This window comes from Nomascus leucogenys, chromosome 13 (assembly GCF_006542625.1).
Source record: "Nomascus leucogenys isolate Asia chromosome 13, Asia_NLE_v1, whole genome shotgun sequence".
Classification (NCBI taxonomy): domain Eukaryota; kingdom Metazoa; phylum Chordata; class Mammalia; order Primates; family Hylobatidae; genus Nomascus; species Nomascus leucogenys.
Genome location: NC_044393.1, coordinates 39,956,211 through 39,979,704, shown reverse-complemented (window position 1 = coordinate 39,979,704; position 23,494 = coordinate 39,956,211). Strand labels below are relative to the sequence as shown.

At 46.2% G+C, this 23,494-nt stretch overlaps 1 protein-coding gene and 1 long non-coding RNA gene across 10 annotated transcripts in view; one reads left to right on the top strand and one right to left on the bottom strand.

Moving 5' to 3' along the window:
* Positions 1–8,935: 8,935 nt before the first annotated feature.
* On the bottom strand, positions 8,936–22,710 carry LOC115837925. The gene is made up of 6 exons (XR_004032934.1): positions 22,237–22,710; positions 14,486–14,572; positions 12,122–12,216; positions 11,168–11,250; positions 10,813–10,970; positions 8,936–10,428 (listed from the first exon to the last, which is right to left on the bottom strand). It is a non-coding gene; the product is annotated as an uncharacterized LOC115837925 (long non-coding RNA).
* The window catches only part of ENTPD6 (ectonucleoside triphosphate diphosphohydrolase 6), a 32,558-nt gene continuing 30,355 nt past the window's right edge, over positions 21,292–23,494 (top strand). For 4 of the 9 annotated variants that reach the window (XM_030825390.1, XM_030825389.1, XM_030825392.1 and 1 more), the window contains exon 1: positions 21,307–21,486. The gene's annotated coding sequence lies outside the window, so the exon portion shown is untranslated. Of the gene's footprint in view, positions 21,487–22,369; positions 22,424–23,494 lie in introns of those variants that run through there. The other 5 variants (XM_030825383.1, XM_030825387.1, XM_030825391.1 and 2 more) reach the window with 4 other exon arrangements.

Sequence of the window (23,494 nt, the reverse complement as noted above, 5' to 3'; positions counted from 1 at the left end):
GGATTCCTTGAGCCCAGGAGTTCAAGGTTGCAGTGAGCTGTGATTCCATCGCTATGCTTCAGCCTGGGTGACAGAGCAAAACCCTATCTCAAAGCAAACACAACAAACAAACAAAAAGATCTATCAATTATAATAATAACTTTTCTGCATTTAATTCATAAACAAGAGGCTTCCAAACTTACCTAATAAAATGCACTTATGTCAGGGTCTCTCCCTCCTGACAGATTTGGAGGGAAAATGGGGGCTGCAGGATGTTTTCCTGTCTGAGCCTCCTCTTCATGATGGGAATGCAGTGCTCAGGGAAGCACATCCTGGCTGATAAGAGAAGGGAGGGAGTAGGCTAGAATAGCTCTGAGCTCCCTTTCTGCTCCAAAACTTTAAGATTCCATAAGCTAGAATGTCAGTGACTCTTCGCCCTATGGCCTTCGGACCCTAGTTTTCCAGCACCAACTTCAATCAGCTCCGACCACCAGCATCTTATCTCTGTGCCAGAACCTGCAAATGCAGCAGGTCAGACATACAGAGGGATTCACACTCAACAATGACTGACAGGACCCAGTGTATAAATATCCCAGCTCCCTCCTGCCTCAGGCTCCACATCCAAACAAAGGCAGCGTGAATCCAGAAGTGTTTCTGTGAAGCAGAGGAAATGTGACTGAGCAGAAAGCAAGAGCAGAGTTGTGTGAAGCCAGGAAGAGGAGGGCACAGCCAAAGGCAGCCCCTGTCTGGGCAAACTGTGGGGTCAGCAGTGCAAGAAGAGCAGGGGACTGGAGGCTCAAGGGTCAGCTCTAGTTACATGACATTCCAAAATACAGATCCCTTTTTGTTCATGATCTAAGGTGTGGCAAAGCTCAAAATTGGGGGCACATCATGACCTCTCAAAAGTTACAAGGAACTTTGACACAAAATGGGGTCTCGGAGCTGTAGTAACCTCAAGCCAACCCAGCCCTGGCTCTCCAGAGGGAGAGGCCAGGCCCAGGTCAGCACCAGCCACATCTCACACCCATCCTCAGCAGAAGTCACCCCTGCAGGAATGCCAGGGTCCAGGGGACACCATGCCCAAGCAGACATGACAGAGGAACTCCAGGCTTAGCAGCTCCGCATTGACATTTCTGCCTACCCACTGTTACCCCTCTTTCAAGGCCAACCTCCTCCAGGCCCAGCCACAGCACTCTCCCTCCTATGCGGTCACTAGGAGTACTTGCCTGGAGCCAGGCCCACTGGGTTAGGATCCTGGCTTGTATGACTTTCAGCAAGCCTTTTTTTTTTTTTTTTTTTTTTGAGACAGGGTCTCACTTTGTCACCCAGGCTGAAGTACAGTTGCGCAATCTTGGCTCACTGCAGCCTTGACTTCCAAGGCTCAAGCAATCCTCCAACCTCAGCCTCCCGAGTAGCAGGGACCTCAGCCTCCCACGTAGCACCACCACACCTGGCTAATTTTTTATATTTTTGGTAGAGAAAGGGTTTCACTGTGTTGTCCAGACTGGTATTAAACTCCTGAGCTCAGGCGATCTGCTTGCCTCGGCCTCCCAAAGTGCTGGACACCGTGTCCAGCCCCGGCAAGTCTTTTGTGCCTCAGTCTCCTCATCTGTAAAATGAAGATAATAATAATTATCTCAGGAATTGATTTAAATAGTGCAGGTACCAAAGTCAAGAAACCTGGCAGACACTGTCTTGACTAAGGTGATCAAAGTTAACATCACCAACAAGGAGACATAATTACATCACAGGCCTCCTGACAGGATGCATTACTTCTGTGGCATTACCACCGAAAATGTATCATCTGAATTTAATCGTGAATAAACATCAAACAGACTCAAACTGAGAGGACTTCAACAAAGTAACTGGCTCGTACTCTTCAAAAATGGCAAGGCCGTGACATATACAGAAAACCCGAGGAACTCTTCCACATTGTAGACAACTAAGTGCAGTGTGTGATCCAGGAGGCAGTCCTGGGGCAGAAAGGAAGGGGGAAAAGGAAAGAAATTTTTGGTTCTGTTTTGTTTTTGCTCTGAAAGACAGGACTGGTACAGTCGGTGAAAATTTGGATGCATGGATTGGATGGCCATGTTGTGTCAGTGCTAAATTTCTGGTTTCAGTGAGGGCACTGTGGCTGTGCAGGGGAATGTAGGAGCCTAGGAAGAAGACTGACTCTCCAGAGGGAGAGAGCCAGGCCCAGTTAATAACTGTAGTTATTAAACTCTGGAGCAATTGCTGTCTGCCCCGCACAGTCTATGATTATAGATAGTCTTGCTGCTTAACTGCTCAGCAGACAGATGCTTGATTCCTGGGGCCATTGCATATTTGTGACACCCAGGAGGTCTAAAATATTGGCAGGCAAGTTTGTTTATCCAACACTGAATGAGATCTGGATTTGCCAGTCACTGTGCCAAGCACAGGGAGGCAAAGGGACCTGAGGCCCAGGCCCAGGCCTTTGTAGAATGTGCCCATTCCAGCAGGAGTGGCTGGAGGGCTCCCCACAGATAAGGGCAGGATGGGGTGCTCTGTACCAACTGGTGAAATGAGAACAACTGCAGGAATGCAGAGGAGGAAAAGGAATGTGTGTGGAAAAAAGACAAATGACACGGAGAAGTAGTAAGAGCAGAAAGACCCTGTTTAACATGACCGTCAATGCATTTTCTTTGAGATGATTGTGGGCTTGCCTGAAAAGGTGAGAAGACAAGATATGTTCAAGGCATTCAGCCATGATGGCACCATTACACTCCAACCTGGGCAACAGAGCAAGACCCGATCTCTGAGGAAAAAAATATATGTATATATATTTTATATATATTTTTTTTAATGACATTTCTGTATCTAATTCATAAGTGAGAGGCTTCCAAACTTACCTTAAAAATGCAGGTATGTCAAGGCACAATCTCTCACTTTTGACAGAACTTGGGAGGAAAACGGGGGCTGCAAAATGTTTTCCTGTCTGAGCCTCCTCTTCATGATGGGAATGCAGTGCTCAGGGGAACACATCCCAGCTCCATGAGAGAAGGGAGGGAGTAGACTAGAATAGCTCTGAGCTCCCTTTCTGCTCCAAAACTCTAAGATTCCATGAGCTAGGGTGTCAGTGACCCTCCCCCAGTGGCCCTCAGACCCTAGCTTTCCGGCACCAACTCCAGTCAGCTCCAACTGCCTGTATCTCATCTCTGGGCCCGAAGGCTCTTTCAAGAACTTGAGTGTGCAGCAGGTCAGATATGCAAAGGGAATAACACTCAACAATAACTGACAGGACCCAGTGTATAAACACCCCAGCACCCTCCTGCCTCAGGCTCAAAGCATTATGGCTTATGACTCAAGGCATTGAGTCATGATTTGTAATAGGAAAACTTGGAAATATATGGCAAGATATGTAATAGCCACACAACGCCTCTCTCTTCCTTTGGAGTGCAGTGGTGCAATCACAGCTCACTGCAGCTTCTCCAGCCTCAGCCTCTCCAGTAGCTAGAGGTCTTGCTATGTTGCCCAGCTGGTCTTGAACTCCTAGGCTCATGCGAACCTCCTCCTCGACCTCCCAAAGTGCTGGGATTACAGGCGTGAGCCATGGTGCCAGGCCAAAAAAAAAAGTGTAGACAGCCCCAGCCTCCTCCTTGTGATACTATACTGCCGCCTAATGTCCTCTCAACAAATGACACCAAATACATTCTCCACGTGGATTCAGAAATAATGGTATAAACAAGGTTGAAGTTGAACCATTTTATTGTGATAGAAAAACACTTTGGAAACCAGTCTGCACATATGCACATATGCTTGTGCATGTATGAAATATATCTGGAGAACACAAATAAGCTGTTAACAGCAGATGCCTCCAGGAAAGGAGGCAGAATAATGGTGATGATGATGATGGTGAAGACGTTATTTTGTATCTTTTAAATTTTGAGGCATACAATGTCCTGCTAATTGAAAAAAAGTTTTAACTTAAAAAAAAACATTTATTAAATTTTGCTGCTATGATGACTAAGGGGCCATCTTTTCTTCATTAGTTGATTAGTGTTCTTAACAAACACTTACTGAATGCTTCCTGTGTGCTGGGCACTGTTTGGAGGAAAAACAGTGAGGAAGACACACTCCTGCCCTCCTGGAGCAGAGATGTTCAGAGGACGGCCCAGGACACTGCATGGTGAAGGTGGCCGAGCCCCCGGCCTGGGTCTTAGGCTGGCCGGCCACGTGGAGCGGCACTCACCCAGCCCTGCTGCCGTGGGTCAGTGCGCTGGGGGGCAATCACATGCAATGGGCTTCAGACCTGCATTGGGCCTCTTTGTTTGGGCACTTCAGCCTTATCCTAATTAATATGACACTTCACAAGCAGCATATAAGGGACATTTTATTCACCCAGCAGGTGCAGCACGCACATTCTTCTCCAGGGCATTGGAAAACTTGCAAAAAGTTACAAAGAGGGATACAAAGATCATGTCGACAACCTCCACAGAGTGGATACAGAGATGACACTCTCTGGCCACAGCTCAATCAAGTGAGAATTCACTGATTAAAAGGTAAATTTAGAAATTAATTCAAAAATTTAAAAATGTTTCTTTTTTATCTTTTTTTAAAGTTTATTAGCAATCTAAAAAAAATGGTTCATAGGACATAAATCAAAGAAACCACTAACTTGCTAATCTCTATGACATACAAGTTCCATTTATGGTCATGAACTTCATAGTAGGCCAAATTTAGGGTTTAAAATCCAAGAAACAAAAAAAAATTATAGAATTTTAACCTCACAATTATTTGAATGTCATTTTGGAAAAGTGCTACCTGAGACGCAGACACTGAGGACATACCTGTATGTACATGTTGGTCCTGACCTCCACCTCCCTTTGTACTCACACTAAGAAGCACCTCAGTTACTAGAGTAAACAGAATAGAAGGAAAGAAGCTGTGAATAATTACTTATGAGAGAGGGGACATGACCACTGGCACAGGTGCTTCCTAACTCGTACTGTGACATCCTCTCTCTTCAAAAACTGTCCTTAAATGTTTGAGGTGATGTATATCCTGGTTACCCTGATCTGCTAATTACACATTGTACATATGTATCAAAATGTCACATGTACCTCAAAAATATATACAACTATGATATAGCAAGTATTTTTACATGTTAAGTTCTAGGGTACATGTGCACAACGTGCAGGTTTGTTACATATGTATACATGTGTCATATTGGTTTGCTGCACCCATTAACTCATCATTTACATTAGGTATTTCTCCTAATGCCGTCCCTTTCCCTGCCCCCTTCCCCACAACAGGTCCCAGTGTGTGATGTTCCCTGACCTGTATCCAAGTGTTCTCATTGTTCACTTCCCACCTATGAGTGAGAACATGCGATGTTTGCTTTTTTTGTCCTTGCAATAGTTTGCTCAGAATGATGGTTTCCAGCTTCATCCATGTCCCTGCAAAGACATGATCTCATCATTTTTTTATGGCTGCATAATATTCCATGGTGTATATGTGTCACATTTTCTTAATCCAGTCTATCATTGATGGACATTTGGGTTGGATCCAAGTCTTTGCTATTGTGAATAGTGCCTCAATAAACATAAGTGTGCATGTGTCTTTATAGTAGCATGATTTATAATCCTTTGGGTATATATCCAGTAATGGGATCACTGAGTCAAATGGTATTTCTAGTTCTAGATCCTTGAGGAATTGCCACACTGTCTTCCACAATGGTTGAACTAGCTTACACTCCTACCAACGGTGTAACAGTGTTCCTATTTCTCCACATCCTCTCCAGCATCTGTTGTTTCCTTTTTAATGATTGCCATTCTAACTGGTGTGAAATGGTATCTCATTGTGGTTTTGATTTGCATTTCTCTGATGACCAGTGACGATGAGCATTTTTTCAATGTGTCTGTTGGTTGCATAAATGTCTTCTTTTGAGAAGTGTCTGTTCATATCCTTTGCCCACTTGTTGATAAGGTTGTTTGGGTTTTTTCTTGTAAATTTGTTTAAGTTATTTGTAGATTCTGTATATTAGCCATATGTCAGACGGGTGGATTACAAAAATTTTCTCCCATTCTGTAGGTTGCCTGTTCACTCTGATGATAGTTTGTTTTGCTGTGCAGAAGCTCTTTAGTTTAATTAGATCCCATTTGTCAATTTTAGCTTTTGTTGCCATTGTTTTTGGTGTTTTAGTCATGAAGTCCTTGCCCATGCCTATGTCCTGAATGGTATTGCCTAGATTTTCTTCCAGGATTTTTATGGTTTTTGGTCTAGCATTTAAGTCTTCAATCCATCTTGAATTAACTTTTTGTATCAGGTGTAAGGAAGGGACCCAGTTTCAGTTTTCTACATACGGCTAGCCAGTTTTCCCAGCACCATTTATTAAATGGGGAATCTTTTCGCCATTTCTTGTTTTTGTCAGGTTTGTCAAAGATCAGATGGCTGTAGATGTGTGGTGTTATTTCTGAGGCCTCTGTTCTGTTCCATTGATCTATGTCTCTGTTTTGGTGCCAGTACCATGCTGTTTTGGTTACGTAGCCTTGTAGTATAGTTTGAAGTCAGGTAGCGTGATGCCTCCAGCTTTTTTCTTTTTGCTTAGGATTCTCTTGGCTATGCAGGCTCTTTTTTGGTTCCATATGAACTTTAAAGTAGTTTTTTCCAATTCTGTGAAGAAAGTCATTGGTAGCTTGATGGGGATGGCATTGAATCTATAAATTACCTTGGGTAGTATAGCCATTTTCATGATATTGATTATTTCTATCCATGAGCATGTAATGTTCTTCCATTTGTCCTCTTTTATTTCCTTGAGCAGTGGTTTGTAGTTCTCCTTGAAGAGGTCCTTCACTTTCCTTATAAGTTGGATTCCTAGGTATTTTATTCTCTTTGTAGTAACTGTGAATGGGAGCTCACTCATGATTTGGCTCTCTGTTTGTCTGTTATTGGTGTATAGGAATGCTTGTGATTTTTGCACATTGATTTTGTATCCTGAGACTTTGCTGAAGTTGCTTATCAGCTTAAGGAGATTTTGGGCTGAGACAATCAGGTTTTCTAAATACATGATTATGTCATCTGCAAACAGAGACAATTTGACTTCCTCTTTTCCTAATTAAATACCCTTTATTTCTTTCTCCTGCCTGATTGCCCTGGCCAGAACTTCCAACATTATGTTGAATAGGAGTGGTGAGAGAGGGCATCCCTGTCTTGTGCCAGTTTTCAAAGGGAATGCTTCCAGTTTTTGCCCATTCAGTATGATATTGGCTGTGGGTTTGTCATAAATAGCTCTTATTATTTTGATATATGTTCCATCAATACCTAGTTTATGAGACTTTTTAGCATGAAGGGCTGTTGAATTTTGTCGAAGGCCTTTTCTGCATCTATTGAGATAATCATGTGGTTTTTGTCGTTGGTTCTGTTTATGTGATGGATTATGTTTATTGATTTGCATATGTTGAACCAGCCTTGCATTCCAGGTATGAAGCCAACTTGATCACAGAGGATAAGCTTTTTGATGTGCTGCTGGATTCAGTTTGCCAGTATTTTATTGATGATTTTCACATCGATGTTCATCAGGGATATTGGTCTAAAATTCTCTGTTTTTTGTTGTGTCTCTGCCAGGCTTTGGTATCAGGATGATGCTGGCCTCATAAAATGAGTTAGGGAGGATTCCCTCTTTTTCTATTGATTGGAATAGTTTCAGAAAGAATGGTACCAGCTCCTCTTTGTACCTCTGGTAGAATTCAGCCTTGAATCCATCTGGTCCTGGACTTTTTTTGGTTGGTAGGCTATTAATTAGTGCCTCAATTTCACAGCCTGTTATTGGTCTACTCGGAGATTCAACTTCTTCCCTGTTTAGTCTTGGAAGGGTGTATGTATCCAGGAATTTATCCATTTCTTCTAGATTTTCTAGTTTATTTGCCTAGAGGTGTTTATAGTATTCTCTGATGATAGTTTGTATTTCTGTGGGATAGTGGTGATATCCCCATTATCATTTTTTATTGTATCTATTTGATTCTCCTCTTTTTTCTTCTTTACTAGTCTTGCTAGTGGTCTATCAATTTTGTTGATCTTTTCAAAAACCAGCTCCTGGATTCATTGATTTTTTGATGGGTTTTTTATGTCTCTATCTCCTTCAGTTCTGCTCTGATCTTAGTTATTTCTTGCCTTCTGCTAAATTTTGAATTTGTTTGCTCTTGCTTCTCTAGTTCTTTTAATGGTGATGTTAAGGTGTCAATTTTAGTTCTTTCCTGCTTTCTCTTGTGGGCATTTAGTGCTATAAATTTCCCTCTACAAACGGCTTTAAATGTGTCCTGGAGATTCTCGTATGTTGTGTCTTTGTTCTCATTGGTTTCAAAGAACATCTTTATTTCTGCCTTCATTTCTTTGTTTACCCAGTAGTCATTCAGGAGCAGGTTGTGCAGTTTCCATGTAGTTGTGCAGTTTCCATGTAGTTGTGCAGTTTTGAGTGAGTTTCTTAATCCTGAGTTCTAATTTGATTGCACTGTGGTCTGATAGACAGTTTGTTCTGATTTCTTTTCTTTTACATTTGCTGAGGAATGCTTTACTTCCAACTATGTGGTCAATGTTGGAAGAAGTGCTATGTGGTGTTGAGAAGAATGTATATTCTGTTGATTTGGGGTGGAGATTCTGTAGATGTCTATTAGGTCTGCTTGGTGCAGAGCTGAGTTCAAGTCCTGGATATCCTTCTTAACCTTCTGTCTTGTTAATCTGTCTAATATTGACAGCAGGGTGTTAAAGTCTCCCATTATTATTGTGTGGGAGTCTAAGTCTCTTTGTAGGTCTCTAAGGACTTGCTGTATGAATCTGGGAGCTCCTGTATTGGTGCATATATATTTAGGATAGTTAGCTCTTCTTGTTGCATTGATCCCTTTACCGTTATGTAATGGTCTTCTTTGTCTCTTTTGATCTTTGTTGGCATAAAGTTTGTTTTATCAGAGACTAGGATTGCAACCCCTGCTTGTTTTTTGCTTTCCATTTGCTTGGTAGCTCTTCCTCCATCCCTTTATTTTGAGCCTATGTGTGTCTCTGCATATGAGATGGGTCTCCTGAATACAGCACACTAATGGGTCTTGACTCTTTATCCAATTTGCCAGTCTGTGTCTTTTAATTGGGGCATTTAGCCCATTTACATTTAAGGTTAATATTGTTATATGTGAATTTGATCCTGTCATTATGATATTAGCTGGTTATTTTGCCCATTAGTTAATATAGTTTCTTCCTAGCATCGATGGTCTTTACAATTTGGCATGATTTTGCAGTGGCTGGTACCAGTTGTTCCTTTCCATGTTTAGTGTTTCTTTCAGGAGATCTTATAAGGCAGGCCTGGTGGTGACAAAATCTCTCAGCATTTGCTTGTCTGTAAAGGATTTTATTTCTCCTTCACTTATGAAGCTTAGTTTGGCAGGATATGCTTCTGGGTTGAAAATTCTTTTCTTTAAGAATGTTGAATATTGGCCCCCACTCTCTTCTGGCTTGTAGAGTTCCTGCTGAGAGACCTCCTGTTAATCTGATGGGCTTCCCTTTGTGGGTAACCTGACCTTTCTCTCTGGCTGGCCTTAACATTTTTTCCTTCATTTCAACGTTGGTGAATCTGATGATTATATGTCTTGAGGCTGCTCTTCTCGAGGAGTATCTTTGTTGTGTTCTCCGTATTTCCTGAATTTGAATGTTGACCTGCCTTGCTAGGTTGGGGAAGTTCTCCTGGATAGTATCCTGAAGAGTGTTTTCCAACTTGGTTCCCTTCTCCCCGTCACTTTCAGGTACACCAATCAAACGTAGATTTGGTCTTTTCACGTGAAATAGTCTTGTATTTCTTGGAGGCTTTGTTCATTTCTTTTTACTCTTTTTTCTCTAAACTTCTCTTCACCCTTTATTTCATTAATTTGATCTTCAATCACTGATATGCTTTCTTCCACTTGATCGAATTGGCTATTGAAACTTGTGCATGCATCACATAGTTCTCGTGCCATGGTTTTCAGCTCCATCATGTCATTTAAGGTCTTCTCTACACTGCTTATTCTAGTTAGCCATTCGTCTAATCTTTTTTCAAGGTTTTTAGCTTCCTTGCAATGGTTTCGAACATCCTCCTTTAGCTCAGAGAAGTTTGTTATTACCGACCTTCTGAAGCCTTCAGCTCATCAAAATCATTCTCCGTCCAGCTTTGTTCCATTGCTGGCAAGGAGCTGCAATCCTTTGGAGGAGAAGAGGTGCTCTGGTTTTTAGAATTTTCAGCTTTTCTGCTCTGGTTTCTCCCCATCTTTGTGGTTTTATCTATCTTTCATCTTTGATGTTGGTGACCTACAGATGGGGTTTTGGTGTGGATGTACTTTCTGTTGATGTTGATGCTATTCCTTTTTGTTTGTTAGTTTTCCTTCTAATAGTCAGGTCCCTCAGCTGCAGGTCTGTTGGAGTTTGCTGAAGGTCTACTCCAGACCCTGTTTGCCTGGGTATCACCAGCAGAGGCTGCAGAACAGCAGCAAATATTGCAGAACAGTAAATATTGCTGCCTGATCCTTCCTCTGGAAGCTTCATCCCAGAGGGGCACCCACCTGTATAAGATGTCAATCGGCCCCTACTGGGAGATGTCTCCCAGTCAGGCTACACGGGGGTGAGAGACTCACTTGAGGAGTCAGTCTGTCCGTTCTCAGAGCTCAAACACCATGCTGGGAGAACCACTCCTCTCTTCAGAGCCATCAGACAGGGATGTTTAAGTCTGCAGAAGTTTCTGCTGCCTTTTGTTCTGCTATGCCCTGCCCCCAGTAGTGGAGACTACAGAGGCAGCAGGCCTTGCTGAGCTGCAGTGGGCTCCACCCAGTTCAAGCTTCCCCAGCCGCTTTGTTTACCTACTCAAGCCTCAGCAATGGCAGACACCCCTCCCCCTGCTGGGCTGCTGCGTCACAGGTTGATCTCAGACTGCTGCACTAGCAGTGAGCAAGGCTCCACAGGCGTGGGATCCACTGAGCCAGGTGCAGGATATAATCTCCTGGTATGCCGTTTGCTAAGACCTTTGGAAAAGCACAGTATTTGGGCAAGAGTGTCCCATTTTTCCAGGTACAGTCTGTCACAGCTTCCCTTGGCTAGGAAAGGGAAATCCCCCAACCCCTTGCTTTTCCCAGGTGAGGCAATGTCCCGCCCTGCTTCAGCTCGCCCTCCGTGGGCTACACCTACTGTCCAACCAGTCCCAATGAGATGAACCAGGTACCTCAGTTGGAAATGCAGAAATCACCCGTCTTCTGCATCAATCATGCTGGGAGTTGCAGACTGGAGCTATTCCTATCTGGCCATCTTGGAATGGATGGAGCAAAAATATTTCTAAATAACACATGGACAGAGAAACATTGTAATAGTGGACTTTAGAAAATGTTCCAAACTGACAATTACAAAAATACAACATAGCCAAATGTGTGGGACAGAGCTACAGGGGTGCTTATAGGAAATGCAAAGCTCTAACTGCATTTCTTATAAGATAGGCTGAAAGTTGACTTCAAGTAAGACAGCAGCACATAGCTCCCACTGGGCAGCCTGGCTTGGGGCTCCCTAGTAGGGATAGTTTTTGAGGGGGACCTTGTCATATTTCTGGGGTCATGTGGAGGACACTCTGGTGTTACTGTTTCCGGTGCATCAAGGGTGAATGTCTTCTGGTTACCTAGCTACCTTGGCCCAAGCATTCTGGGGCCTGGGAGACAGGGAGCCAGAGATGGGTGGGAGGAGGGGCAGGCCCCAGATAATAGGGGAGCAGGGCTAAGGAACACAGGTAGCCAGCCTGAGGCAGCTCCCTCAGCCTCTGTGCTGAGAAATCTCGTTCTCCACTTCTCTGCCCTGAGAAACCTTGCTGTCTGGAATCCCATCGCCTGCAGATGCTCAGCCATGCAGGCCACTCCACACAGAGAAGCAGCCTGGAGCTCTCACCTTGGCTCACAGCCTCAGATAAGGGGCTTCCAGATACAACATGGTGCATTCGTCTCGAGCTCAGGCCCCCAAGTCAGCCTCTCAGCCCAGTGTAATGTGTCGCCTGTGACCCACAGCCCTGCTTTCAGCCTGTCAGAAATGGCTTCATTTTAAACTTCACCTGAACTACTCCCTTCTCTGCAATCTTGTCTATCCCGTGCTGAAGGCAGGAGGCCTCTGATGTGGCTCCCTCGTTGCAGTTACTAACCCTCACTTTGTCGTGGACAGCTGTGCCCTGGTGCCCTTCATCAAAGGGGCTTTATCAGTCGTCAGAAACACCCTTCCTGACGGTGAGGCGCTGGGCTGTAAAATACATATACATTCTTTAAAAAGGCAAGTGCTTGATGATACAGTGCTATTCGAACTTTATTTTTTGAACCCTTAGCAATGCCCTTTCTCAACAAAACAAAACAAAATTTTACTTGGATTCTTAGATAATGCAATTGGCTGCAGGAAGCATTTGTTCTTTCACCCCTCGAACATTAAAAATAACCCCAAGAGTGCTATCTGTACTGAGCATGAAGGAAATAATATATACAGTGGTCCATTTCCAAGACAAAGTGCCTTGAATTGGTTTAGGTCAGCAAACTACAGAAGAAACAGGATACACCATACCGCTGCTTGGATAGCCAATGCCTGCTTGTCGCCTCCCCACCCTCCCCCCTCCCCCACTGCCTTAGTTGCCCTCACCCAAACCAAAGTTTAGTCTAAGATGAAAGTTTACCAGCTTGCAAAATAGCTCATTTTTTCTGTTCTTATCAGCCTGCCCAGATACTTAGGTCATAAGTCAAGTACTTGAAGAGCCCTCGAGCTAACTAGGATTGCAATGTATTGTGGCTGCAACAAAATGCAGCAGAACAATCCTAAAGAAAATGCCTAAAACCCCTACCCAACAACCAATAGGCAATGCCCAGGAAGACTGTGACCCCATAGTACTCAGCCTATGAGGAACCAAGGGAGGGACCTGCACACTAGGAGACAAATTGCTTTTGAAACTGTACTGGGTGTGCCTGCCCATCAGACACCCGATCTTGCAAGATTGTCATTAAAGTCTCGCTTCCATTGTTCTCCGGGTCTCTGAGCCCAAACTTTGGGTTTGGACAGGTGAGTTTGTTTCTCACAGCATGACCTACTCTCCACCAGTGATGTGCAGCATTGCAGTGAGCAAAGAACAGCCTCCCTTCCCACTCACCCAACTGCCTCTTGGTTAGACATAAGTTCTCTTGTAACTTCTTTTGCTTCATTTCTTTTAAGTAAGAATAATAAAGTTTTAGTCTTTCATTTAAAAAAAAAGAAGATAGACTAAAAATTAAGTGTTCAGCTTAAACTAGAAAATTTTAAAAAACAATACACTCTTAAGTACAAAGAAAGAAATAATAAAGATGAAATAAATTTAAAAATATTAAACAAAGATACAGAGGAGTTCCACAAAGCCAAAAGTTAGCTCTTGGGGAAGAGAAGTAATAAAACTTAGGCATTTCCGGAGATGCTGACCAAGAAAAAAAGGAAAATTTACAAATTAATTATTATGAGTGAAATGGAGGCTATCGCTGCAAATACTAAGAAGACGTGAATAATGTTATACCAATAACACTGAAAACTTAGGTGAAATGTGATGATTCCTTTAGAAAGATGCCAAAACTGCCTGGAAAAGAAGTAGAAAGCTTGATTAGAAGTAGAATCAGCAGTTTAAAATATTTCACACGGAAAACAGAAATATTCCATCAAATATTGAAGAAATAGAAACTTCAAAAATTAAACATTTAGAAGAATCAAAAGCAGAAAATCTCCAACTCATTCTGTAAGGCTAATTTAATACTGATAGTTTCTAAACAAGTACTATATTAGAAAGAACATTAGAAGCCAATCTTTTTGTGAATGTAGGAGCAAAGAACCTAAACATAATGTTAGTAAGTCAAATCCAGCAATGTATTTTAAAAGTATGCTTTATATTGGGAATGCAGGAATGATTCAACGTTAGAATTTATCATATTAACAAATTAGTGGGCCGGGCGCGGTGGCTCACTCCTGTAATCCCAGCACTTTGGAAGGCTGAGGCAGGTGGATTGCCTGAGGTCAGGAGTTCCAGACCAGTCTGGCCAACATGGTGAAACCTCGTCTCTACTAAAAATACAAAAGAATTAGCTGGGCGTGCCGGCGTGTGCCTGTAATCCCAGCTACTTGGGAGGCTGAGGCAGGGGAATTGCTTGAACCAGGGAGGTGGAGGTTGCAGTGAGCCGACATCATGCCACTGCACTCCAGCTTGTGTGACAGAGCGAAACTCCGTCTCAAACAAAAAAGAAAATTAGTGGAGAAAAATAATAATATCATGTATAGATGAAGGAAATGCACAAAACAAAATTGAACATTCATTAATGATTTTTTTAAACTCTTAAACTAGAAATAGAAGAAAATTTTCTTAATCTGGTAGACGACAACCTATACAATGTAAAATGCTAAAGGCCCTCGTGGAGAGAAGACAGTCCATTAACAGCTACTCTAACTGGGACGATCTGTTCACACCAGTCTCCCCCTACCAGGACAGTCGACCAATTGCCAAGAACAGTATTACCTGTTTTACAGCTGCACTTCATGTGGTCCCAACAAGACTATCACTACAGTGTGCAAGGTGACGTCTGTTGGAGCATCCATCGGGAAGCTAAAAGAGACCACACAATGGCCCATGTGGCAGGCAGGAATCATAAATGCCAAGTTCTCTTGGGGAAGAGTAGGGTTTCCCTCACATTTTTTCTTGTTTGTAGTAGATTTTGGAAAATGGAAGGCTAGCCATGAGCAGGGAAGATCTGACTTTTTGGTGAGTTACAGGAAAAATATTTGGTAGAGAAAGCAGTGATTTGTGGTTATAGATTTCAGGGAACCAGAGGAAGAAATCAGAGCAGTGGCTAAGATGTTTTGTTTGATATTATTAACAAATGACCTATGAGTGATGGTATCTTAGGTTGAATTCTTCCAAAACAAATTCTAAAGAACGATTTGAGTGCAAGTAGTTTATTTAGGAGGTGACACCAGGAAAAACCAGTAGAGGAGTGGGGCAGTGAGAGAGGGAAGGGAGGAAAGCCAGTATGGGTTACCACTCTGGACCACTGTGCTCAATTCCAAGTAGACATGCTGGAGAGTTGTCCTGAGTGGAAAGGGACCCACGGTCTTTGCACCTGACGTGGGCTGAGGGCTGCTCTCAGAAACATTACCTCCTGGCACTTCCTCTGCCAAAGGAAGGCCCTGCTGTGGAGAGTCACAGGAGCACACAGTGGGACAGACATGGGCAGGAGGCCTGGCAGCCTCTGCTACAGAGACACTGCACAGTCCATGTTCTGTTGCTTCACTGAGCAGACAGCTTTGCAGCTGTCCTCCTGGACTTTTGTGAGTAGGTGGACACATGTGAGCAAGCCACACACAATAGAGGGCTTCCTCCATTATTACTCAAGTTACGTAAATTGAGGCAGCTTGGTAACTCATCAACCTCTTCTAAAACATTCTCACCCCAAAAAAACAGGGCCAGGCACTCCTCCCTGCTGTCAGAACACTCGCATACATGTTCTACTGGAGCCCATGTCTCAGTTATCTGCTCCTGCATTCCTACAGCAGGTGCCAATTGGCTTCCTTCACCTTCTGCCTGCAGGGCTGAGCTGCTTCTGGCTGACAGTGAAAACATTAGAAGCACCCTCATCAATCCATCCATTTCTTCAACAAATATTTTGAATATTGACTTCATTTGAGTTTACCCAAAGGCAGTTTGAGTCAAGAGCTTAGACGCAGGTATTTGACCTGGGAGGTGATTCCCAGAAGCAGGAGAGAGAGAGAGAGAGAGAGAGAGAGAGAACCCAGGAAGATCAGAGGACCAACCCAAGGGGGCATTATTGAGCTGATCACTACTAACGGTCACTGAAGCTCACTTCTACTAAGGACTCAGAATTGGTCCTCTGGGGACAGAAGGCTGAGGTATACATCCCCAGTTAGTTAAGGGTGGCTGTGAAGGAGGTTCACTGTGTGGGGAAAAGAGAGATCAGATTGTTACTGTGTCTGTGTAGAAAGAAGTACACATAGGAGACTCCATTTTGTTCTGTACTAAGAAAAATTCTTCTGCCTTGAGATGCTGTTAATCTATAACCTTACCCCCAACCCTGTGCTCTCTGAAACATGTGCTGTGTCAACTCAGGGTTAAATGGATTAAGGGCTGTGCAAGATGCGCTTTGTTAAACAGATGCTTGAAGGCAGCATGCTTGTTAAGAGTCATCTCCACTCCCTAATCTCAAGTACCCAGGGACACAAACACTGCAGAAGGCTGCAGGGACCTCTGCCTAGGAAAGCCAGGTATTGTCCAAGGTTTCTCCCCATGTGGTAGTCTGAAATATGGCCTCGTGGGAAGGGAAAGACATGACCGTCCCTCAGCCCCACACCTGTAAAGGGTCTGTGCTGAGGAGGATTAGTATAAGAGGAAGGAATGCCTCTTTGCAGTTGAGACAAGAGGAAGGCATCTGTCTCCTGCCCATCCCTGGGCAATGGAATGTCAATAAATGATCAATAAATACTAAGGGAACTCAGAGGCCGGCGGGATCCTCCATATGCTGAACGCTGGTCCCATGGGCCCCCTTATTTCTTTCTCTATACTTTGTCTCTGTGTCTTTTTCTTTTCCAAGTCTCTCGTTCTACCTAACGAGAAACACCCACAGGTGTGGAGGGGCAACCCACCCCTTCACACTGTGTACTAGTACCAACATGTCTGTGTCCAGTGAGAGAGAACGCATTCATACTCAATAAGTTATATGAAGCAAATTTATTACTTACAGATAGGCAGCAAGGGACAAGAGGAGCATTCACTGCAAGCTGGTCACCCGAGGCTTAGGAAATCTGCTCAGGGCAAATGGAGTCTCAACTGGGCATGCCCCACTTGCACCACAGATGAGGGATGCCAGAGAGCAGCCTGCCCTGGGTTTAACATCCCAAGGTAATGTGATTTGCTGGGCAGTGTTGAAGGACATCCTATTTTCGGCAGGACACTGGAACTGACCTTGGGCTGTTCGGCCAGTTCTCTCTTATCTCAAGATGCTGCAACCCTAGTACATTCTGCAGTTACTCCTGAGAACTGCATGGTAAAAAGGGGACTGGGTCTATCCAAGGCCACCCAAACTGCCCTACAGTTGCCCTGGGGATGTTAAATTTCCCTGAATTCCAGGCTGTGCCTGCTCCCAAGGCTTCCGGAGAAGGTCGTAAGATAAGCCCTAAAGAGGACAGCGACAAGATACTTGAGGTGGCAGCATTCAGGGGAACTCTCCACAACAATCAGAGAGCTGACAGCAGAGGCAGGCAAGGGACATTAGCACCAACAGTGTATGCTACAGGCACCGACCACCATGTTCTAGACAGAGTGCCAGACATGCAGCAGTGAGCAGGACAGACCAACTTATTTGTTCTCATGGAGCTTCATTTCAGTAGTGGAACAAAGAATTTACCAATAAACAAGTCAGCAAACAAGTAATGACGGGTGTTGTGTCTTTGCAAAAATTATGACAATAAGAAAAATATGACATAGGAAAATTACGACAGTGAAAGAAAGTTGACCTAACCGACTCCATCTTCTAACCTCCAATCTGCCTTTGTGCATTCCTGGGCATAGGCCAAACAAATTTGTGGAGAAACTTAGTTTATAATTTCACTTTAAACCAAATATAACAGCCCCTCCCTGAAACAAACCTCCTTCTTGCTTGGGGACCAGACCACCTTTGTGAAACTAACAAATTAGCCACAAGAATAAAAATTATGGGCCGGGCGCGGTGGCTCACACCTGTAATCCCAGCACTTTGGGAGGCCAGGGTGGGTGGATCACCTGAGGTCAGGAGTTCGAGACCAGCCTGGCCGACATGGTGAAACCCTGTCTCTACTAAAAATATAAAAATTAGCTGGGCGTGGTGGCAGGCGCCTGTAATCCCAGCTACTCAGGCGGCTGAGGCAGGATAATCGCCTGAACCTGGGAGGCGGAGGTTGCAGTGAGCCGAGATCGCACCATTGCACTCCAGCCTGGGGGACAAGAGGGAGACTTTGTCTCAAAAAAAAAAAAAAAAAAAAAAAATTATGACTTAGGAGTCATGCAGCCCGAAGCCACAAGATTCCTAACCTCCCCAATTGCTCCAATAGATAATATTACTATTATCAAACATCAGATTGGTGTTCAAGGTATTTTTCAGACCCTGCATTGTGATGGACTAGCCACCCAGACTGGTAAACTGGCTTATCTGGTCTTGTGACCCCCAACCCAGGAACTGACCCAGAGCAAGAGGAAAACTTCATCTCTTCAGGATTTCATCCCTAACCCAACCAATCAGCACTCACCATTCCCTAGCCCCCTGACTGCTAAACTATCTTTTAAAAACCCTAGCCTCCAGACTGGCACAATCCCAGCACTTTGGGAGGCCAAGGAGGGCAAATCATTTGAGAGCAGGAGTTCGAGACCAGCCTGGCCAACACGGTGAAACCCTGTCTCTACTAAAAATACAAATAATTAGCTGGGCATAGTGGCATGCGCTTGTAATCCCAGCTACTTGTAAGGCTGAGGCACGAGAATCACTTGAACAGGAGGTGGAGGTTGCAGTGAGCCTAGACTGCACCACTCCACTCCAGCCTGGGCAACAAAGCAAGACACTGTCTCAAAAACAAAACCCCCCCAAAAATTTCTTAGACTCCGAACTTGAGGAGAGGCTGATTTGAGGAGTAATAAGCCTCTGCTCTTCTGTTTAGCCAGCTCTATGTGTATTGAACTCTTCATTGCAACTCCCATCTTGAAAAATTGGCCCTATCTGGGCAACAGGCAAGAAGCAGCCATTGGGTGGTTACAGTGTGATGAGTGCTATGAAGGAAATAACATAAAGGGTGATAGAGAATAACTAGAGGAGGCTGGCCGGGCGCAGTGGTTCACGCCTGTAATCCCAGCACTTTGGGAGGCCAAGGCGGGTGGATCACGAGGTCAGGACATCAAGACCATCCTGGCTAACACGGTGAAACCCTGTCTCTACTAAAAATACAAAAAATTAGCCAGGCGTGGTGGTAGGTGCCTGTAATCCCAGCTACTCAGGAGGCTGAGGCAGAAGAATGGCTTGAACCCGGGAGGCGGAGCTTGCAGTGAGCCGAGATTGCGCCACTGCACTCCAGCCTGGGCGACAGAGTGAGACTCCGTCTCAAAAAAAAAAAAAAAAAGAATAACTAGAGGAGGCCATTCTAGATAAAATGGTCTGAGGAGGTGACATTTGAGCTGAGTATTAAACATTGAGAAAGAATCTGGTGCAAGACCTTTCCAAGCATTGTATAATACACACAAAAGCCCATGCCGGCAAAAAGATTTTACTTTCACAAATTCTAGAAACTCTAAGAGTAAAAAATGGTGAAAAGAAAGGAAGTGATAACACATTTTGCCGAGTGCAGCAGGCAGAAACACGGCCATCACCACTTCACGACAGGATCTCAAAATACTAAGAAGTGTAAATTAAAACCGTGAGGCCGGGCGCGGTGGCTCACACTTGCGATCCCAGCACTTTGGGAGGCCGAGGCGGGCGGATCACGAGGTCAGGAGATCGAGACCACGGTGAAACCCCGTTTCTACTAAAAATACAAAAAATTAGCCAGGCGTGGTGGCGGGCACCTGTAGTCCCAGCTACTCGGAGAGGCTGAGGCAGGAGAATGGCGTGAACCCGGGAGGCGGAGCTTGCAGTGAACCGAGATCGCGCCACTGCACTCCAGCCTGGGTGACAGAGCGAGACTCCGTCTCAAAAAAAATAAAATAAAATAAAATAAAATAAAACCGTGAGATATAGTTTTGTCATTATTGGAGTGGGAAAGATCCAAAAGTTTGGAAAGACCCCACTGGTGAAAATGTGTGGAAACCCACAGTCTTACACATTATTTGCCAGAGTGTAAATTAGTACAGTGTCTAAGGGGGGTAATTTAGCCACGTTTGGCTAATACATTATTTTAAAGGACATATCCCACCATAGCCAATTCCACTTCTAAGAATATTTCTGACAGATAAACCCACATGCATGCACAAAGACAGTCCACGGGATCCAGTCACATTATTCCTAACCGCAAGCAACTGGGAAAAACTTCAAGGTCCATCAGTGAGGGCCCGCATAGGCTAACCTCTGTGATAACCAAATCTCAGTGGCAGTGTCCAACCAGGTGCTTGTGGGCGACCTTCCAACAGGCACCGCATTGCCCGGCTGCCGGGCCTGGTCTATGTACTGTCCCCGCATCCCATACAGCTAGCACTCATTCACCCTCAAAAGCGTCCCATCCTGAAAATAAACTCTTGCCCACTTGGTGCTTCACGAACCTGGGCTTCTTCCACCAATAGCTCTCCCAGATGCCCCAGTGCGCAGGTGGGGCCGTCCTCTAGGGCCAGGCCTGGCTGGGGCCCACCCACACCTCCTTGGCCAGACGCCATGGGCTGGGAAGGGGCTCTGACCCTTGCAGGAATGAGGGCGCCTAGCATAGGTGTGCACGTGGGCAGCCCCCACCGTGGGGTCCCTAAGTAAGCTGGGGCCTGCGAGCCAGGACAGTCAGGAGCTGCAACCTTGGTGATTTCTAGGAATACATTAGAAAATAGGGTCAAGGGCCGGGTGTGGTGGCTCATGCCTGTAGACCTAGCACTTTGGGAGGCCGAGGCAGGCGGATCACCTTAGGTCAGGAGTTCGAGACCAGCCTGGCCAACAGCGTGAAACCTTGTCTCTACTAAAGGTACAAAAATTAGCCAGGCGTGGTGGCGCACGCCTGTAATCCCAGCTACTCGGGAAGCTGAGGCAACAGAATCGCTTGAACCCGGCAGGCGGAGGTTGCAGTGAGCAGAGATCATGCCACTGCACTCCAGCCTGGGTGAGACCCTGTTAAAAAAAAAAAAAAAAAAAAAAAAAATGGGGTCAAGAAATGGGGGGGAGGGCGGATTTCATGAACCTGCCTGCTATGATGTGGCTGCACTTCCATCATGTATTGTCCTAAAAAAAGAAAAAAATAAAATAAAATGTAGACGTGGAAGGATGGGGGAAATTGCACAGGCCGGTCCAGGCTGTGAGGCTGCTCCCTGCCAGGGACGACGAGGGCCAGCTCCGCCGTGCCGTGAGGAAACTGGCCAAGGGAACCCCTTGAATCTGGCGAGGGCCCGCCCTGAGACGCTCGGGGAACCAGACTACCGAGCCCCGCCTCTGGACCGACGCCAGCCCGACCGTGGACTGGAGAAAACCGCAAGGCCACCCACGGAATAAGAAGCCGGCCACCGCGCCTGCGCAGCTAGGCGCCCATACCCCGCCCGCGCCTGCGCAACTGGGTCCCCGCGACCCCCACCTCCTCTCCCGCCTGCGCCTGCGCGGCTGGGTGCGCCCGCCCCGCCCAGCCTGTGACGCCACGTGCATGTGGGCGGAGCCCAAGCCCTAGGGAATCGTGGGGTCGTATCCCGAGGGTGGAGGCCGGGGTGGCGCCGGCCGGGGCGGGGGAGCCCAAAAGACCGGCTGCCGCCTGCTCCCCGGAAAAGGGCACTCGTATCCGTGGGTGTGGCGGAGCGCGCGGTGCACGGTAAGCGGCGGGCCGGGGCGCTGGCGGGGGCGGCCGGGGATCACCGACTGCAGGCGGGCCTCCCCACGCGGGCGCGCTGCGCTCCAGAGGCCTCGGGGTCACTCGCCCCCGGGTGCCACCTCCTGCTGCCTTCCTGTCCAGGCTCCATTAGGGCTCCCTGCACGTCTGGGCTCCGCTGACCGGTGGGGGAAAAGTCCAGTGTTTTGGGCCACTGGGCGGGCCAAATAGCAGGGCCCTCTAGCCCCAGGAGGCCCCAGCCCTGCTGCGTTCATTCATTCAGCCCGCTTTTGCGGACCCGCCCCCAGTCTGCGTCAGGGACAGGCCCCTCCGCTCCTGGATGAGCCCGGAGGGGAAGCTTCGCATAGCAGTTTCTGGGAAACAGGTAGGATCAGGCCGCTCGGACAGGACTGAGGGTGTAAGGACGATTCACCCTGGCATTGGGGTGGTGTCCCGAGGAGCTCATAGGTGGTCAGGGTGGTTCTGCCCGAGCTGACCTGTGAGCCGCGGATGCCCTGGACCGAGGGAAGGAGAGCCCCCGAGGTGGACAGACTAGACTCCTTCAGTGGAAAACATTCAACAGCCAGGAGAGCGTGGAAGAGGAAGGAGAGATGGGAGGGCCCAGGGGAGCGTGGAAGGGAGGGTGTTTTTATTATAAGTGCACCTGTAAGTGCAAAGTGCAAAGGAACCAGCCACCGGGAAGTGCCTGGGCAGCTCTGGGTGTCCCTCCAGGCACCTGTATTCCAGCCTTACCTGCGCGAAGCCACACATCGCACCTCACACAGGATACGGGGAAGTCAGCCATAGCCTGCAGGCGGGGAATCTGAAACCTCGGGCAGGAGTTCCTTGGGAGAGGTGGATTACAAGGACTCTTCCTCCTACCCGCTGTGCAAGAGCCATGGGCGGCGGGTAGTCATTTTTGAAGGACCTGGCAAGCACGGTACAAATCTCAAAATTGCTTTTTGTCCCCCTCCCCTTGCCTTGGAGAGAGTGGCTGGCTAGTGTGTGTGTCATCTGCCTCCTGAAGGTTCGGGTAAAGGACCAGGGAGATGGGCAGCCCTTTGTGTCAGGAGATCTGGAAGCGCCTCCCCTCCCACCGCTTCCTGTGTAAAGGAAACAGCAGGTGGTGTTGACTGGCGGTTCACGCACCGGTTTTTGCCAAGGAGAGAAAAACCTATTGAAACCCACCAGGAGGATGAATGGAAGTTTCTAATGTGCTTTATTTTTTGATACAGCGTGCATGGCAGGCATTTGCATTCATGACCCTTCCGTGTGCTTGAACTGAAAACCTGAAAAAACTGGCCAACAGATTAGGCAGCCATCAATCCACATCAGATGGCGCCTGTATTTACAAGAGGTGGCCTGCCATCCCCATCTCCTAGAAAGCCAACCAGGGGACAGGGCAGCTCCTACCACCGACAAACTGCTCTACCCTCAGATCCTCCTCTCTGACTCCTGCCTCCACCTGCTGGAGGGTGGCCTCGGCAGGAGCCACACCTATCTGTTTGCCTGTGTGCACCCTACTTCCTACCCCCGCCTCCCCTCAGTCCCCACCCGCTACCGCTACCTTCCTTACAGCCTCATCCCACCCTCTCTCTCCTTTAAAGAACAGACTGAGACGACATCGTTTTCCTCAATGAGTCTGTCAGGGAGAACCTGATCAACACATTCACGCTGTAGTGTTAGTGGTTCCCACAGAAACCCCATTGCCTCTCCTGCAGGTGTCTCAGCCATGGGCAAACACCTTAACCTAGTGGAATGAAATTAGTGTTTAGATCTGGGCCACAGGTACATGGAGATGACCTGTTCCTTGGGGAGAGGGGATGGTGAACATGATTATAAGAACTCTTCTTCCCACCCTTGTGCAAGAGCAAGGCTGTTCCTAGTTCTGTGCTCTCTCAGTACTGTGTTCTAGTTGGACTCCTGCTTTTGTCTTCCTGAACTTGGTGTGTAACTTCAGTAATTATGTCTATGTAAGGTATGTCTATGTATGTGAGTGTTTTTTGGATCT